We start from the raw sequence: 19,357 nt of genomic DNA on the forward strand, positions 1-19,357 counted from the left end.
AGGGCCTGGGACCTAGCCGCGGGCCAAAAGTTTCAGGGGGTCAGTCCACCCAGGAGCAGAGGGGAGTCTCATTCTCAGGAATGAGACTGGATGTGCAGAGGAAATGCGACCAGCACCTGTCGCAGAAGACAAGGACTTGTCTTTCAAAGGGGGAGGGGGGCAGAGGGCTCAGGTGCGTCAGTGACCTTTCAGTTGACAGCGCAGCCTTGTGGCCTGTGGGATGATGGTGGGCTGCAGCCAGACCCTGCCTGCCTCACTAGATGTGCTCAGCCCATGCTTTCTCACCCGGAGGCTCCAGAATCGGGTCTGAAGCGGAGTCCTGAGACCCCGGCAGGCGCCCTGAAGCTCCCCCTCCCCCGGTGGAAATCGGCTGAAACCCAAGCAGGTTTGCAGAGAGAAACAATCATGACAGGGATCTCCAGGAAGTGTCTCCCTGATGGACTGGGAAGTGATCCTTCTGGAAGACATCCAGCCAGCCCAGGAAGCATCTAAGCCCCGGAGAAACAGGGGATACACAGCCAGAGGGAGGACGGAGCAGAGGCCAGAGCCCAGGCGGGGTAGAGCACCGTGCCACTGCCACGGGGTCATCACAGGGGTGCCCAACGGGTGGCTTGTCCAGTGATGCCGGCGTTCCAGTGACTGGGATTGTGGCCATCTCCCATTCCCGGCTTCCTCTTTCAGCCTGTGTCGTGGTGTGGCTTGTTTTGTCAGAGAAGAGCCCTGAAAAGATCCAAGCCTCTTCTGTGATGTGGGCCTCCTCCTCTCCTGCTGGACAATGAGCTCCCGTGCGGCTTTTGTCTGTGGCTGGACTGTGTTCGCCTTGATCTCAGAAGAGAGGCCGCAAGGGATGGGGATGAGATTTCAACGGCTCCGGGAGCAAAGCATCTCCTCACGTGGTCGAAGCCTTGGCAATCCCAAAGTGGAACCGCCGGGACAACGGTTGACAAGCGGACACATGACCCAGGCACAGACGCACAGGGAGGTTCACCAAAGACAGGCCGACATGCAAGACACCGTTGTCTGGCGCATCGGGCACATTTCTCCAAACACACACACACACACGCACACACACACACCCCAACCGACGGAGAGAGGGCAAGAAACTCACAGAGTGTGAGAGACAGACAGACGCGAAAATGGGAGACACACAAACACATACACACACCAGCAGTCCTACAGCAGTGACACAGAAACAAACACCCCCAGGCAGGCGCTGAGGCTACGGGGTTCGGCTCTCGAGCAGAACGACCCTCGGTTGAGAGAGCAGCCCACCGGCCCGCAGGCCGACCGGTCTTCGAGATCCCGGGGGCACGACTTTCGGGGAGACTCACCCGAACAGCGTCCGGGCGGGTCTGAGGCTGGGATGCGGCGCTGCTTTCCCCGGACTCCGCCTGTGCTTTCAACATCCTGGACAGCCCTATGCCACGACTCCTGGCATCCGGAGACGGTCCTGCCGACCCCGTGGTGAGGTCAGGCTGGAGCCTCGGAGCCCCGCCACCCAAGCACTGCCACGGAGGGCTCCTGTTTGCCAGGCCTCAGGGCGTGGTTGCTCTGACAACCGTGGGAACCACTGTGACGCAAGAGCACCCGCTCGCCACTCGCGCATGCGCATTGGCTGGGCCGCCCCGCGCTCCGCTGCCGGCAGTCAGGCCGCGTCCCCTTTAAACGACGGTGGCCGCTGGGCGCCAGGGGCTCTCCTGCTGCAGCCTTGGCAGCGGCTGCATCCGGGGTCCAGTAGGGGGCCGCGTGGGAGAGGCGGCCGCGGGCGGCGTCCCAGGATCAAACCCCAGGAGTCCCGTCTTCAGGACCTCCGTGAGCCGATTTCCATCGGGGGAGGGGGAGCTTCAGGGCGCCTGCTGGGGTCAGGTCACGACCTCCCATCAGATCCGATTCTGGACCCCTCCGGGTAAGAATGGATGGTCTGAGCACATGGACTGAGGCAGGCAGGGCCTGGCTGCAGCCCAGAATGATCCCATGGGCCTCAAGGCGTGGAGTCAGCTGAAAGTTCACTGACCCGTGAGCCCTCTGCCTCCCTCCTTTGAAACAGCAGTGCCCTGCCGGGATACTGAAGGGCCTGGGACCTAGCCGCGGGCCAAAAGTTTCAGGGGGTCAGTCCACCCAGGAGCAGAGGGGAGTCTCATTCTCAGGAATGAGACTGGATGTGCAGAGGAAATGCGACCAGCACCTGTCGCAGAAGACAAGGACTTGTCTTTCAAAGGGGGAGGGGGGCAGAGGGCTCAGGTGCGTCAGTGACCTTTCAGTTGACAGCGCAGCCTTGTGGCCTGTGGGATGATGGTGGGCTGCAGCCAGACCCTGCCTGCCTCACTAGATGTGCTCAGCCCATGCTTTCTCACCCGGAGGCTCCAGAATCGGGTCTGAAGCGGAGTCCTGAGACCCCGGCAGGCGCCCTGAAGCTCCCCCTCCCCCGGTGGAAATCGGCTGAAACCCAAGCAGGTTTGCAGAGAGAAACAATCATGACAGGGATCTCCAGGAAGTGTCTCCCTGATGGACTGGGAAGTGATCCTTCTGGAAGACATCCAGCCAGCCCAGGAAGCATCTAAGCCCCGGAGAAACAGGGGATACACAGCCAGAGGGAGGACGGAGCAGAGGCCAGAGCCCAGGCGGGGTAGAGCACCGTGCCACTGCCACGGGGTCATCACAGGGGTGCCCAACGGGTGGCTTGTCCAGTGATGCCGGCGTTCCAGTGACTGGGATTGTGGCCATCTCCCATTCCCGGCTTCCTCTTTCAGCCTGTGTCGTGGTGTGGCTTGTTTTGTCAGAGAAGAGCCCTGAAAAGATCCAAGCCTCTTCTGTGATGTGGGCCTCCTCCTCTCCTGCTGGACAATGAGCTCCCGTGCGGCTTTTGTCTGTGGCTGGACTGTGTTCGCCTTGATCTCAGAAGAGAGGCCGCAAGGGATGGGGATGAGATTTCAACGGCTCCGGGAGCAAAGCATCTCCTCACGTGGTCGAAGCCTTGGCAATCCCAAAGTGGAACCGCCGGGACAACGGTTGACAAGCGGACACATGACCCAGGCACAGACGCACAGGGAGGCTCACCAAAGACAGGCCGACATGCAAGACACCGTTGTCTGGCGCATCGGGCACATTTCTCCAAACACACACACACACACACGCACACACACACACCCCAACCGACGGAGAGAGGGCAAGAAACTCACAGAGTGTGAGAGACAGACAGACGCGAAAATGGGAGACACACAAACACATACACACACCAGCAGTCCTACAGCAGTGACACAGAAACAAACACCCCCAGGCAGGCGCTGAGGCTACGGGGTTCGGCTCTCGAGCAGAACGACCCTCGGTTGAGAGAGCAGCCCACCGGCCCGCAGGCCGACCGGTCTTCGAGATCCCGGGGGCACGACTTTCGGGGAGACTCACCCGAACAGCGTCCGGGCGGGTCTGAGGCTGGGATGCGGCGCTGCTTTCCCCGGACTCCGCCTGTGCTTTCAACATCCTGGACAGCCCTATGCCACGACTCCTGGCATCCGGAGACGGTCCTGCCGACCCCGTGGTGAGGTCAGGCTGGAGCCTCGGAGCCCCGCCACCCAAGCACTGCCACGGAGGGCTCCTGTTTGCCAGGCCTCAGGGCGTGGTTGCTCTGACAACCGTGGGAACCACTGTGACGCAAGAGCACCCGCTCGCCACTCGCGCATGCGCATTGGCTGGGCCGCCCCGCGCTCCGCTGCCGGCAGTCAGGCCGCGTCCCCTTTAAACGACGGTGGCCGCTGGGCGCCAGGGGCTCTCCTGCTGCAGCCTTGGCAGCGGCTGCATCCGGGGTCCAGTAGGGGGCCGCGTGGGAGAGGCGGCCGCGGGCGGCGTCCCAGGATCAAACCCCAGGAGTCCCGTCTTCAGGACCTCCGTGAGCCGATTTCCATCGGGGGAGGGGGAGCTTCAGGGCTCCTGCTGGGGTCAGGTCACGACCTCCCATCAGATCCGATTCTGGACCCCTCCGGGTAAGAATGGATGGTCTGAGCACATGGACTGAGGCAGGCAGGGCCTGGCTGCAGCCCAGAATGATCCCATGGGCCTCAAGGCGTGGAGTCAGCTGAAAGTTCACTGACCCGTGAGCCCTCTGCCTCCCTCCTTTGAAACAGCAGTGCCCTGCCGGGATACTGAAGGGCCTGGGACCTAGCCGCGGGCCAAAAGTTTCAGGGGGTCAGTCCACCCAGGAGCAGAGGGGAGTCTCATTCTCAGGAATGAGACTGGATGTGCAGAGGAAATGCGACCAGCACCTGTCGCAGAAGACAAGGACTTGTCTTTCAAAGGGGGAGGGGGGCAGAGGGCTCAGGTGCGTCAGTGACCTTTCAGTTGACAGCGCAGCCTTGTGGCCTGTGGGATGATGGTGGGCTGCAGCCAGACCCTGCCTGCCTCACTAGATGTGCTCAGCCCATGCTTTCTCACCCGGAGGCTCCAGAATCGGGTCTGAAGCGGAGTCCTGAGACCCCGGCAGGCGCCCTGAAGCTCCCCCTCCCCCGGTGGAAATCGGCTGAAACCCAAGCAGGTTTGCAGAGAGAAACAATCATGACAGGGATCTCCAGGAAGTGTCTCCCTGATGGACTGGGAAGTGATCCTTCTGGAAGACATCCAGCCAGCCCAGGAAGCATCTAAGCCCCGGAGAAACAGGGGATACACAGCCAGAGGGAGGACGGAGCAGAGGCCAGAGCCCAGGCGGGGTAGAGCACCGTGCCACTGCCACGGGGTCATCACAGGGGTGCCCAACGGGTGGCTTGTCCAGTGATGCCGGCGTTCCAGTGACTGGGATTGTGGCCATCTCCCATTCCCGGCTTCCTCTTTCAGCCTGTGTCGTGGTGTGGCTTGTTTTGTCAGAGAAGAGCCCTGAAAAGATCCAAGCCTCTTCTGTGATGTGGGCCTCCTCCTCTCCTGCTGGACAATGAGCTCCCGTGCGGCTTTTGTCTGTGGCTGGACTGTGTTCGCCTTGATCTCAGAAGAGAGGCCGCAAGGGATGGGGATGAGATTTCAACGGCTCCGGGAGCAAAGCATCTCCTCACGTGGTCGAAGCCTTGGCAATCCCAAAGTGGAACCGCCGGGACAACGGTTGACAAGCGGACACATGACCCAGGCACAGACGCACAGGGAGGCTCACCAAAGACAGGCCGACATGCAAGACACCGTTGTCTGGCGCATCGGGCACATTTCTCCAAACACACACACACACACACGCACACACACACACCCCAACCGACGGAGAGAGGGCAAGAAACTCACAGAGTGTGAGAGACAGACAGACGCGAAAATGGGAGACACACAAACACATACACACACCAGCAGTCCTACAGCAGTGACACAGAAACAAACACCCCCAGGCAGGCGCTGAGGCTACGGGGTTCGGCTCTCGAGCAGAACGACCCTCGGTTGAGAGAGCAGCCCACCGGCCCGCAGGCCGACCGGTCTTCGAGATCCCGGGGGCACGACTTTCGGGGAGACTCACCCGAACAGCGTCCGGGCGGGTCTGAGGCTGGGATGCGGCGCTGCTTTCCCCGGACTCCGCCTGTGCTTTCAACATCCTGGACAGCCCTATGCCACGACTCCTGGCATCCGGAGACGGTCCTGCCGACCCCGTGGTGAGGTCAGGCTGGAGCCTCGGAGCCCCGCCACCCAAGCACTGCCACGGAGGGCTCCTGTTTGCCAGGCCTCAGGGCGTGGTTGCTCTGACAACCGTGGGAACCACTGTGACGCAAGAGCACCCGCTCGCCACTCGCGCATGCGCATTGGCTGGGCCGCCCCGCGCTCCGCTGCCGGCAGTCAGGCCGCGTCCCCTTTAAACGACGGTGGCCGCTGGGCGCCAGGGGCTCTCCTGCTGCAGCCTTGGCAGCGGCTGCATCCGGGGTCCAGTAGGGGGCCGCGTGGGAGAGGCGGCCGCGGGCGGCGTCCCAGGATCAAACCCCAGGAGTCCCGTCTTCAGGACCTCCGTGAGCCGATTTCCATCGGGGGAGGGGGAGCTTCAGGGCGCCTGCTGGGGTCAGGTCACGACCTCCCATCAGATCCGATTCTGGACCCCTCCGGGTAAGAATGGATGGTCTGAGCACATGGACTGAGGCAGGCAGGGCCTGGCTGCAGCCCAGAATGATCCCATGGGCCTCAAGGCGTGGAGTCAGCTGAAAGTTCACTGACCCGTGAGCCCTCTGCCTCCCTCCTTTGAAACAGCAGTGCCCTGCCGGGATACTGAAGGGCCTGGGACCTAGCCGCGGGCCAAAAGTTTCAGGGGGTCAGTCCACCCAGGAGCAGAGGGGAGTCTCATTCTCAGGAATGAGACTGGATGTGCAGAGGAAATGCGACCAGCACCTGTCGCAGAAGACAAGGACTTGTCTTTCAAAGGGGGAGGGGGGCAGAGGGCTCAGGTGCGTCAGTGACCTTTCAGTTGACAGCGCAGCCTTGTGGCCTGTGGGATGATGGTGGGCTGCAGCCAGACCCTGCCTGCCTCACTAGATGTGCTCAGCCCATGCTTTCTCACCCGGAGGCTCCAGAATCGGGTCTGAAGCGGAGTCCTGAGACCCCGGCAGGCGCCCTGAAGCTCCCCCTCCCCCGGTGGAAATCGGCTGAAACCCAAGCAGGTTTGCAGAGAGAAACAATCATGACAGGGATCTCCAGGAAGTGTCTCCCTGATGGACTGGGAAGTGATCCTTCTGGAAGACATCCAGCCAGCCCAGGAAGCATCTAAGCCCCGGAGAAACAGGGGATACACAGCCAGAGGGAGGACGGAGCAGAGGCCAGAGCCCAGGCGGGGTAGAGCACCGTGCCACTGCCACGGGGTCATCACAGGGGTGCCCAACGGGTGGCTTGTCCAGTGATGCCGGCGTTCCAGTGACTGGGATTGTGGCCATCTCCCATTCCCGGCTTCCTCTTTCAGCCTGTGTCGTGGTGTGGCTTGTTTTGTCAGAGAAGAGCCCTGAAAAGATCCAAGCCTCTTCTGTGATGTGGGCCTCCTCCTCTCCTGCTGGACAATGAGCTCCCGTGCGGCTTTTGTCTGTGGCTGGACTGTGTTCGCCTTGATCTCAGAAGAGAGGCCGCAAGGGATGGGGATGAGATTTCAACGGCTCCGGGAGCAAAGCATCCCCTCACGTGGTCGAAGCCTTGGCAATCCCAAAGTGGAACCGCCGGGACAACGGTTGACAAGCGGACACATGACCCAGGCACAGACGCACAGGGAGGCTCACCAAAGACAGGCCGACATGCAAGACACCGTTGTCTGGCGCATCGGGCACATTTCTCCAAACACACACACACACACACGCACACACACACACCCCAACCGACGGAGAGAGGGCAAGAAACTCACAGAGTGTGAGAGACAGACAGACGCGAAAATGGGAGACACACAAACACATACACACACCAGCAGTCCTACAGCAGTGACACAGAAACAAACACCCCCAGGCAGGCGCTGAGGCTACGGGGTTCGGCTCTCGAGCAGAACGACCCTCGGTTGAGAGAGCAGCCCACCGGCCCGCCCGACCGGTCTTCGAGATCCCGGGGGCACGACTTTCGGGGAGACTCACCCGAACAGCGTCCGGGCGGGTCTGAGGCTGGGATGCGGCGCTGCTTTCCCCGGACTCCGCCTGGGCTTTCAACATCCTGGGCAGCCCTATGCCACGACTCCTGGCATCCGGAGACGGTCCTGCCGACCCCGTGGGGAGGTCAGGCTGGAGCCTCGGAGCCCCGCCACCCAAGCACTGCCACGGAGGGCTCCTGTTTGCCAGGCCTCAGGGCGTGGTTGCTCTGACAACCGTGGGAACCACTGTGACGCAAGAGCACCCGCTCGCCACTCGCACATGCGCATTGGCTGGGCCGCCCCGCGCTCCGCTGCCGGCAGTCAAGGCCGCGTCCCCTTTAAACGACGGTGGCCGCTGGGCGCCAGGGGCTCTCCTGCTGCAGCCTTGGCAGCGGCTGCATCCGGGGTCCAGTAGGGGGCCGCGTGGGAGAGGCGGCCGCGGGCGGCGTCCCAGGATCAAACCCCAGGAGTCCCGTCTTCAGGACCTCCGTGAGCCGATTTCCATCGGGGGAGGGGGAGCTTCAGGGCGCCTGCTGGGGTCAGGTCACGACCTCCCATCAGATCCGATTCTGGACCCCTCCGGGTAAGAATGGATGGTCTGAGCACATGGACTGAGGCAGGCAGGGCCTGGCTGCAGCCCAGAATGATCCCATGGGCCTCAAGGCGTGGAGTCAGCTGAAAGTTCACTGACCCGTGAGCCCTCTGCCTCCCTCCTTTGAAACAGCAGTGCCCTGCCGGGATACTGAAGGGCCTGGGACCTAGCCGCGGGCCAAAAGTTTCAGGGGGTCAGTCCACCCAGGAGCAGAGGGGAGTCTCATTCTCAGGAATGAGACTGGATGTGCAGAGGAAATGCGACCAGCACCTGTCGCAGAAGACAAGGACTTGTCTTTCAAAGGGGGAGGGGGGCAGAGGGCTCAGGTGCGTCAGTGACCTTTCAGTTGACAGCGCAGCCTTGTGGCCTGTGAGATGATGGTGGGCTGCAGCCAGACCCTGCCTGCCTCACTAGATGTGCTCAGCCCATGCTTTCTCACCCGGAGGCTCCAGAATCGGGTCTGAAGCGGAGTCCTGAGACCCCGGCAGGCGCCCTGAAGCTCCCCCTCCCCCGGTGGAAATCGGCTGAAACCCAAGCAGGTTTGCAGAGAGAAACAATCATGACAGGGATCTCCAGGAAGTGTCTCCCTGATGGACTGGGAAGTGATCCTTCTGGAAGACATCCAGCCAGCCCAGGAAGCATCTAAGCCCCGGAGAAACAGGGGATACACAGCCAGAGGGAGGACGGAGCAGAGGCCAGAGCCCAGGCGGGGTAGAGCACCGTGCCACTGCCACGGGGTCATCACAGGGGTGCCCAACGGGTGGCTTGTCCAGTGATGCCGGCGTTCCAGTGACTGGGATTGTGGCCATCTCCCATTCCCGGCTTCCTCTTTCAGCCTGTGTCGTGGTGTGGCTTGTTTTGTCAGAGAAGAGCCCTGAAAAGATCCAAGCCTCTTCTGTGATGTGGGCCTCCTCCTCTCCTGCTGGACAATGAGCTCCCGTGCGGCTTTTGTCTGTGGCTGGACTGTGTTCGCCTTGATCTCAGAAGAGAGGCCGCAAGGGATGGGGATGAGATTTCAACGGCTCCGGGAGCAAAGCATCCCCTCACGTGGTCGAAGCCTTGGCAATCCCAAAGTGGAACCGCCGGGACAACGGTTGACAAGCGGACACATGACCCAGGCACAGACGCACAGGGAGGCTCACCAAAGACAGGCCGACATGCAAGACACCGTTGTCTGGCGCATCGGGCACATTTCTCCAAACACACACACACACACACGCACACACACACACCCCAACCGACGGAGAGAGGGCAAGAAACTCACAGAGTGTGAGAGACAGACAGACGCGAAAATGGGAGACACACAAACACATACACACACCAGCAGTCCTACAGCAGTGACACAGAAACAAACACCCCCAGGCAGGCGCTGAGGCTACGGGGTTCGGCTCTCGAGCAGAACGACCCTCGGTTGAGAGAGCAGCCCACCGGCCCGCAGGCCGACCGGTCTTCGAGATCCCGGGGGCACGACTTTCGGGGAGACTCACCCGAACAGCGTCCGGGCGGGTCTGAGGCTGGGATGCGGCGCTGCTTTCCCCGGACTCCGCCTGGGCTTTCAACATCCTGGGCAGCCCTATGCCACGACTCCTGGCATCCGGAGACGGTCCTGCCGACCCCGTGGGGAGGTCAGGCTGGAGCCTCGGAGCCCCGCCACCCAAGCACTGCCACGGAGGGCTCCTGTTTGCCAGGCCTCAGGGCGTGGTTGCTCTGACAACCGTGGGAACCACTGTGACGCAAGAGCACCCGCTCGCCACTCGCACATGCGCATTGGCTGGGCCGCCCCGCGCTCCGCTGCCGGCAGTCAGGCCGCGTCCCCTTTAAACGACGGTGGCCGCTGGGCGCCAGGGGCTCTCCTGCTGCAGCCTTGGCAGCGGCTGCATCCGGGGTCCAGTAGGGGGCCGCGTGGGAGAGGCGGCCGCGGGCGGCGTCCCAGGATCAAACCCCAGGAGTCCCGTCTTCAGGACCTCCGTGAGCCGATTTCCATCGGGGGAGGGGGAGCTTCAGGGCGCCTGCTGGGGTCAGGTCACGACCTCCCATCAGATCCGATTCTGGACCCCTCCGGGTAAGAATGGATGGTCTGAGCACATGGACTGAGGCAGGCAGGGCCTGGCTGCAGCCCAGAATGATCCCATGGGCCTCAAGGCGTGGAGTCAGCTGAAAGTTCACTGACCCGTGAGCCCTCTGCCTCCCTCCTTTGAAACAGCAGTGCCCTGCCGGGATACTGAAGGGCCTGGGACCTAGCCGCGGGCCAAAAGTTTCAGGGGGTCAGTCCACCCAGGAGCAGAGGGGAGTCTCATTCTCAGGAATGAGACTGGATGTGCAGAGGAAATGCGACCAGCACCTGTCGCAGAAGACAAGGACTTGTCTTTCAAAGGGGGAGGGGGGCAGAGGGCTCAGGTGCGTCAGTGACCTTTCAGTTGACAGCGCAGCCTTGTGGCCTGTGAGATGATGGTGGGCTGCAGCCAGACCCTGCCTGCCTCACTAGATGTGCTCAGCCCATGCTTTCTCACCCGGAGGCTCCAGAATCGGGTCTGAAGCGGAGTCCTGAGACCCCGGCAGGCGCCCTGAAGCTCCCCCTCCCCCGGTGGAAATCGGCTGAAACCCAAGCAGGTTTGCAGAGAGAAACCATCATGACAGGGATCTCCAGGAAGTGTCTCCCTGATGGACTGGGAAGTGATCCTTCTGGAAGACATCCAGCCAGCCCAGGAAGCATCTAAGCCCCGGAGAAACAGGGGATACACAGCCAGAGGGAGGACGGAGCAGAGGCCAGAGCCCAGGCGGGGTAGAGCACCGTGCCACTGCCACGGGCTTCATCACAGGGGTGCCAAACGGGTGGCTTGTCCAGTGAGGCCGGCGTTCCAGTGACTGGGATTGTGGCCATCTCCCATTCCCGGCTTCCTCTTTCAGCCTGTGTCGTGGTGTGGCTTGTTTTGTCAGAGAAGAGCCCTGAAAAGATCCAAGCCTCTTCTGTGATGTGGGCCTCCTCCTCTCCTGCTGGACAATGAGCTCCCGTGCGGCTTTTGTCTGTGGCTGGACTGTGTTCGCCTTGATCTCAGAAGAGAGGCCGCAAGGGATGGGGATGAGATTTCAACGGCTCCGGGAGCAAAGCATCTCCTCACGTGGTCGAAGCCTTGGCAATCCCAAAGTGGAACCGCCGGGACAACGGTTGACAAGCGGACACATGACCCAGGCACAGACGCACAGGGAGGCTCACCAAAGACAGGCCGACATGCAAGACACCGTTGTCTGGCGCATCGGGCACATTTCTCCAAACACACACACACACACACGCACACACACACACCCCAACCGACGGAGAGAGGGCAAGAAACTCACAGAGTGTGAGAGACAGACAGACGCGAAAATGGGAGACACACAAACACATACACACACCAGCAGTCCTACAGCAGTGACACAGAAACAAACACCCCCAGGCAGGCGCTGAGGCTACGGGGTTCGGCTCTCGAGCAGAACGACCCTCGGTTGAGAGAGCAACCCACCGGACCGCAGGCCGACCGGTCTTCGAGATCCCGGGGGCACGACTTTCGGGGAGACTCACCCGAACAGCGTCCGGGCGGGTCTGAGGCTGGGATGCGGCGCTGCTTTCCCCGGACTCCGCCTGGGCTTTCAACATCCTGGGCAGCCCTATGCCACGACTCCTGGCATCCGGAGACGGTCCTGCCGACCCCGTGGGGAGGTCAGGCTGGAGCCTCGGAGCCCCGCCACCCAAGCACTGCCACGGAGGGCTCCTGTTTGCCAGGCCTCAGGGCGTGGTTGCTCTGACAACCGTGGGAACCACTGTGACGCAAGAGCACCCGCTCGCCACTCGCACATGCGCATTGGCTGGGCCGCCCCGCGCTCCGCTGCCGGCAGTCAGGCCGCGTCCCCTTTAAACGACGGTGGCCGCTGGGCGCCAGGGGCTCTCCTGCTGCAGCCTTGGCAGCGGCTGCATCCGGGGTCCAGTAGGGGGCCGCGTGGGAGAGGCGGCCGCGGGCGGCGTCCCAGGATCAAACCCCAGGAGTCCCGTCTTCAGGACCTCCGTGAGCCGATTTCCATCGGGGGAGGGGGAGCTTCAGGGCGCCTGCTGGGGTCAGGTCACGACCTCCCATCAGATCCGATTCTGGACCCCTCCGGGTAAGAATGGATGGTCTGAGCACATGGACTGAGGCAGGCAGGGCCTGGCTGCAGCCCAGAATGATCCCATGGGCCTCAAGGCGTGGAGTCAGCTGAAAGTTCACTGACCCGTGAGCCCTCTGCCTCCCTCCTTTGAAACAGCAGTGCCCTGCCGGGATACTGAAGGGCCTGGGACCTAGCCGCGGGCCAAAAGTTTCAGGGGGTCAGTCCACCCAGGAGCAGAGGGGAGTCTCATTCTCAGGAATGAGACTGGATGTGCAGAGGAAATGCGACCAGCACCTGTCGCAGAAGACAAGGACTTGTCTTTCAAAGGGGGAGGGGGGCAGAGGGCTCAGGTGCGTCAGTGACCTTTCAGTTGACAGCGCAGCCTTGTGGCCTGTGAGATGATGGTGGGCTGCAGCCAGACCCTGCCTGCCTCACTAGATGTGCTCAGCCCATGCTTTCTCACCCGGAGGCTCCAGAATCGGGTCTGAAGCGGAGTCCTGAGACCCCGGCAGGCGCCCTGAAGCTCCCCCTCCCCCGGTGGAAATCGGCTGAAACCCAAGCAGGTTTGCAGAGAGAAACCATCATGACAGGGATCTCCAGGAAGTGTCTCCCTGATGGACTGGGAAGTGATCCTTCTGGAAGACATCCAGCCAGCCCAGGAAGCATCTAAGCCCCGGAGAAACAGGGGATACACAGCCAGAGGGAGGACGGAGCAGAGGCCAGAGCCCAGGCGGGGTAGAGCACCGTGCCACTGCCACGGGCTTCATCACAGGGGTGCCAAACGGGTGGCTTGTCCAGTGAGGCCGGCGTTCCAGTGACTGGGATTGTGGCCATCTCCCATTCCCGGCTTCCTCTTTCAGCCTGTGTCGTGGTGTGGCTTGTTTTGTCAGAGAAGAGCCCTGAAAAGATCCAAGCCTCTTCTGTGATGTGGGCCTCCTCCTCTCCTGCTGGACAATGAGCTCCCGTGCGGCTTTTGTCTGTGGCTGGACTGTGTTCGCCTTGATCTCAGAAGAGAGGCCGCAAGGGATGGGGATGAGATTTCAACGGCTCCGGGAGCAAAGCATCTCCTCACGTGGTCGAAGCCTTGGCAATCCCAAAGTGGAACCGCCGGGACAACGGTTGACAAGCGGACACATGACCCAGGCACAGACGCACAGGGAGGCTCACCAAAGACAGGCCGACATGCAAGACACCGTTGTCTGGCGCATCGGGCACATTTCTCCAAACACACACACACACACACGCACACACACACACCCCAACCGACGGAGAGAGGGCAAGAAACTCACAGAGTGTGAGAGACAGACAGACGCGAAAATGGGAGACACACAAACACATACACACACCAGCAGTCCTACAGCAGTGACACAGAAACAAACACCCCCAGGCAGGCGCTGAGGCTACGGGGTTCGGCTCTCGAGCAGAACGACCATCGGTTGAGAGAGCAGCCCACCGGACCGCAGGACGACCGGTCTTCGAGATCCCGGGGGCACGACTTTCGGGGAGACTCACCCGAACAGCGTCCGGGCGGGTCTGAGGCTGGGATGCGGCGCTGCTTTCCCCGGACTCCGCCTGTGCTTTCAACATCCTGGACAGCCCTATGCCACGACTCCTGGCATCCGGAGACGGTCCTGCCGACCCCGTGGTGAGGTCAGGCTGGAGCCTCGGAGCCCCGCCACCCAAGCACTGCCACGGAGGGCTCCTGTTTGCCAGGCCTCAGGGCGTGGTTGCTCTGACAACCGTGGGAACCACTGTGACGCAAGAGCACCCGCTCGCCACTCGCGCATGCGCATTGGCTGGGCCGCCCCGCGCTCCGCTGCCGGCAGTCAGGCCGCGTCCCCTTTAAACGACGGTGGCCGCTGGGCGCCAGGGGCTCTCCTGCTGCAGCCTTGGCAGCGGCTGCATCCGGGGTCCAGTAGGGGGCCGCGTGGGAGAGGCGGCCGCGGGCGGCGTCCCAGGATCAAACCCCAGGAGTCCCGTCTTCAGGACCTCCGTGAGCCGATTTCCATCGGGGGAGGGGGAGCTTCAGGGCGCCTGCTGGGGTCAGGTCACGACCTCCCATCAGATCCGATTCTGGACCCCTCCGGGTAAGAATGGATGGTCTGAGCACATGGACTGAGGCAGGCAGGGCCTGGCTGCAGCCCAGAATGATCCCTGATCCCATGGGCCTCAAGGCGTGGAGTCAGCTGAAAGTTCACTGACCCGTGAGCCCTCTGCCTCCCTCCTTTGAAACAGCAGTGTCCTGCCGGGATACTGAAGGGCCTGGGACCTAGCCGCGGGCCAAAAGTTTCAGGGGGTCAGTCCACCCAGGAGCAGAGGGGAGTCTCATTCTCAGGAATGAGACTGGATGTGCAGAGGAAATGCGACCAGCACCTGTCGCAGAAGACAAGGACTTGTCTTTCAAAGGGGGAGGGGGGCAGAGGGCTCAGGTGCGTCAGTGACCTTTCAGTTGACAGCGCAGCCTTGTGGCCTGTGGGATGATGGTGGGCTGCAGCCAGACCCTGCCTGCCTCACTAGATGTGCTCAGCCCATGCTTTCTCACCCGGAGGCTCCAGAATCGGGTCTGAAGCGGAGTCCTGAGACCCCGGCAGGCGCCCTGAAGCTCCCCCTCCCCCGGTGGAAATCGGCTGAAACCCAAGCAGGTTTGCAGAGAGAAACAATCATGACAGGGATCTCCAGGAAGTGTCTCCCTGATGGACTGGGAAGTGATCCTTCTGGAAGACATCCAGCCAGCCCAGGAAGCATCTAAGCCCCGGAGAAACAGGGGATACACAGCCAGAGGGAGGACGGAGCAGAGGCCAGAGCCCAGGCGGGGTAGAGCACCGTGCCACTGCCACGGGCTTCATCACACTGGTGCCCAACGGGTGGCTTGTCCAGTGAGGCCGGCGTTCCAGTGACTGGGATTGTGGCCATCTCCCATTCCCGGCTTCCTCTTTCAGCCTGTGTCGTGGTGTGGCTTGTTTTGTCAGAGAAGAGCCCTGAAAAGATCCAAGCCTCTTCTGTGATGTGGGCCTCCTCCTCTCCTGCTGGACAATGAGCTCCCGTGCGGCTTTTGTCTGTGGCTGGACTGTGTTCGCCTTGATCTCAGAAGAGAGGCCGCAAGGGATGGGGATGAGATTTCAACGGCTCCGGGAGCAACGCATCTCCTCACGTGGTCGAAGCCTGGGCAATCCCAAAGTGGAACCGCCGGGACAACGGTTGACAAGCGGACACATGACCCAGGCACAGACGCAGAGGGAGGCTCACCAAAGACAGGCCGACATGCAAGACACCGTTTTCTGGCGCATCGGGCACATTTCTCCAAACACACACACACACACGCACACACACACACCCCAACCGACGGAGAGAGGGCAAGAAACTCACAGAGTGTGAGAGACAGACAGACGCGAAAATGGGAGACACACAAACACATACACACACCAGCAGTCCTACAGCAGTGACACAGAAACAAACACCCCCAGGCAGGCGCTGAGGCTACGGGGTTCGGCTCTCGAGCAGAACGACCCTCGGTTGAGAGAGCAGCCCACCGGCCCGCAGGCCGACCGGTCTTCGAGATCCCGGGGGCACGACTTTCGGGGAGACTCACCCGAACAGCGTCCGGGCGGGTCTGAGGCTGGGATGCGGCGCTGCTTTCCCCGGACTCCGCCTGTGCTTTCAACATCCTGGACAGCCCTATGCCACGACTCCTGGCATCCGGAGACGGTCCTGCCGACCCCGTGGTGAGGTCAGGCTGGAGCCTCGGAGCCCCGCCACCCAAGCACTGCCACGGAGGGCTCCTGTTTGCCAGGCCTCAGGGCGTGGTTGCTCTGACAACCGTGGGAACCACTGTGACGCAAGAGCACCCGCTCGCCACTCGCGCATGCGCATTGGCTGGGCCGCCCCGCGCTCCGCTGCCGGCAGTCAGGCCGCGTCCCCTTTAAACGACGGTGGCCGCTGGGCGCCAGGGGCTCTCCTGCTGCAGCCTTGGCAGCGGCTGCATCCGGGGTCCAGTAGGGGGCCGCGTGGGAGAGGCGGCCGCGGGCGGCGTCCCAGGATCAAACCCCAGGAGTCCCGTCTTCAGGACCTCCGTGAGCCGATTTCCATCGGGGGAGGGGGAGCTTCAGGGCGCCTGCTGGGGTCAGGTCACGACCTCCCATCAGATCCGATTCTGGACCCCTCCGGGTAAGAATGGATGGTCTGAGCACATGGACTGAGGCAGGCAGGGCCTGGCTGCAGCCCAGAATGATCCCATGGGCCTCAAGGCGTGGAGTCAGCTGAAAGTTCACTGACCCGTGAGCCCTCTGCCTCCCTCCTTTGAAACAGCAGTGCCCTGCCGGGATACTGAAGGGCCTGGGACCTAGCCGCGGGCCAAAAGTTTCAGGGGGTCAGTCCACCCAGGAGCAGAGGGGAGTCTCATTCTCAGGAATGAGACTGGATGTGCAGAGGAAATGCGACCAGCACCTGTCGCAGAAGACAAGGACTTGTCTTTCAAAGGGGGAGGGGGGCAGAGGGCTCAGGTGCGTCAGTGACCTTTCAGTTGACAGCGCAGCCTTGTGGCCTGTGGGATGATGGTGGGCTGCAGCCAGACCCTGTCTGCCTCACTAGATGTGCTCAGCCCATGCTTTCTCACCCGGAGGCTCCAGAATCGGGTCTGAAGCGGAGTCCTGAGACCCCGGCAGGCGCCCTGAAGCTCCCCCTCCCCCGGTGGAAATCGGCTGAAACCCAAGCAGGTTTGCAGAGAGAAACAATCATGACAGGGATCTCCAGGAAGTGTCTCCCTGATGGACTGGGAAGTGATCCTTCTGGAAGACATCCAGCCAGCCCAGGAAGCATCTAAGCCCCGGAGAAACAGGGGATACACAGCCAGAGGGAGGACGGAGCAGAGGCCAGAGCCCAGGCGGGGTAGAGCACCGTGCCACTGCCACGGGGTCATCACAGGGGTGCCCAACGGGTGGCTTGTCCAGTGATGCCGGCGTTCCAGTGACTGGGATTGTGGCCATCTCCCATTCCCGGCTTCCTCTTTCAGCCTGTGTCGTGGTGTGGCTTGTTTTGTCAGAGAAGAGCCCTGAAAAGATCCAAGCCTCTTCTGTGATGTGGGCCTCCTCCTCTCCTGCTGGACAATGAGCTCCCGTGCGGCTTTTGTCTGTGGCTGGACTGTGTTCGCCTTGATCTCAGAAGAGAGGCCGCAAGGGATGGGGATGAGATTTCAACGGCTCCGGGAGCAAAGCATCTCCTCACGTGGTCGAAGCCTTGGCAATCCCAAAGTGGAACCGCCGGGACAACGGTTGACAAGCGGACACATGACCCAGGCACAGACGCACAGGGAGGCTCACCAAAGACAGGCCGACATGCAAGACACCGTTGTCTGGCGCATCGGGCACATTTCTCCAAACACACACACACACACACGCACACACACACACCCCAACCGACGGAGAGAGGGCAAGAAACTCACAGAGTGTGAGAGACAGACAGACGCGAAAATGGGAGACACACAAACACATACACACACCAGCAGTCCTACAGCAGTGACACAGAAACAAACACCCCCAGGCAGGCGCTGAGGCTACGGGGTTCGGCTCTCGAGCAGAACGACCCTCGGTTGAGAGAGCAGCCCACCGGCCCGCAGGCCGACCGGTCTTCGAGATCCCGGGGGCACGACTTTCGGGGAGACTCACCCGAACAGCGTCCGGGCGGGTCTGAGGCTGGGATGCGGCGCTGCTTTCCCCGGACTCCGCCTGGGCTTTCAACATCCTGGGCAGCCCTATGCCACGACTCCTGGCATCCGGAGACGGTCCTGCCGACCCCGTGGTGAGGTCAGGCTGGAGCCTCGGAGCCCCGCCACCCAAGCACTGCCACGGAGGGCTCCTGTTTGCCAGGCCTCAGGGCGTGGTTGCTCTGACAACCGTGGGAACCACTGTGACGCAAGAGCACCCGCTCGCCACTCGCACATGCGCATTGGCTGGGCCGCCCCGCGCTCCGCTGCCGGCAGTCAGGCCGCGTCCCCTTTAAACGACGGTGGCCGCTGGGCGCCAGGGGCTCTCCTGCTGCAGCCTTGGCAGCGGCTGCATCCGGGGTCCAGTAGGGGGCCGCGTGGGAGAGGCGGCCGCGGGCGGCGTCCCAGGATCAAACCCCAGGAGTCCCGTCTTCAGGACCTCCGTGAGCCGATTTCCATCGGGGGAGGGGGAGCTTCAGGGCGCCTGCTGGGGTCAGGTCACGACCTCCCATCAGATCCGATTCTGGACCCCTCCGGGTAAGAATGGATGGTCTGAGCACATGGACTGAGGCAGGCAGGGCCTGGCTGCAGCCCAGAATGATCCCATGGGCCTCAAGGCGTGGAGTCAGCTGAAAGTTCACTGACCCGTGAGCCCTCTGCCTCCCTCCTTTGAAACAGCAGTGCCCTGCCGGGATACTGAAGGGCCTGGGACCTAGCCGCGGGCCAAAAGTTTCAGGGGGTCAGTCCACCCAGGAGCAGAGGGGAGTCTCATTCTCAGGAATGAGACTGGATGTGCAGAGGAAATGCGACCAGCACCTGTCGCAGAAGACAAGGACTTGTCTTTCAAAGGGGGAGGGGGGCAGAGGGCTCAGGTGCGTCAGTGACCTTTCAGTTGACAGCGCAGCCTTGTGGCCTGTGAGATGATGGTGGGCTGCAGCCAGACCCTGCCTGCCTCACTAGATGTGCTCAGCCCATGCTTTCTCACCCGGAGGCTCCAGAATCGGGTCTGAAGCGGAGTCCTGAGACCCCGGCAGGCGCCCTGAAGCTCCCCCTCCCCCGGTGGAAATCGGCTGAAACCCAAGCAGGTTTGCAGAGAGAAACCATCATGACAGGGATCTCCAGGAAGTGTCTCCCTGATGGACTGGGAAGTGATCCTTCTGGAAGACATCCAGCCAGCCCAGGAAGCATCTAAGCCCCGGAGAAACAGGGGATACACAGCCAGAGGGAGGACGGAGCAGAGGCCAGAGCCCAGGCGGGGTAGAGCACCGTGCCACTGCCACGGGCTTCATCACAGGGGTGCCAAACGGGTGGCTTGTCCAGTGAGGCCGGCGTTCCAGTGACTGGGATTGTGGCCATCTCCCATTCCCGGCTTCCTCTTTCAGCCTGTGTCGTGGTGTGGCTTGTTTTGTCAGAG

Source organism: Macaca mulatta, chromosome 16 (genome assembly GCF_049350105.2).
Source record: "Macaca mulatta isolate MMU2019108-1 chromosome 16, T2T-MMU8v2.0, whole genome shotgun sequence".
NCBI classification, from domain to species: domain Eukaryota; kingdom Metazoa; phylum Chordata; class Mammalia; order Primates; family Cercopithecidae; genus Macaca; species Macaca mulatta.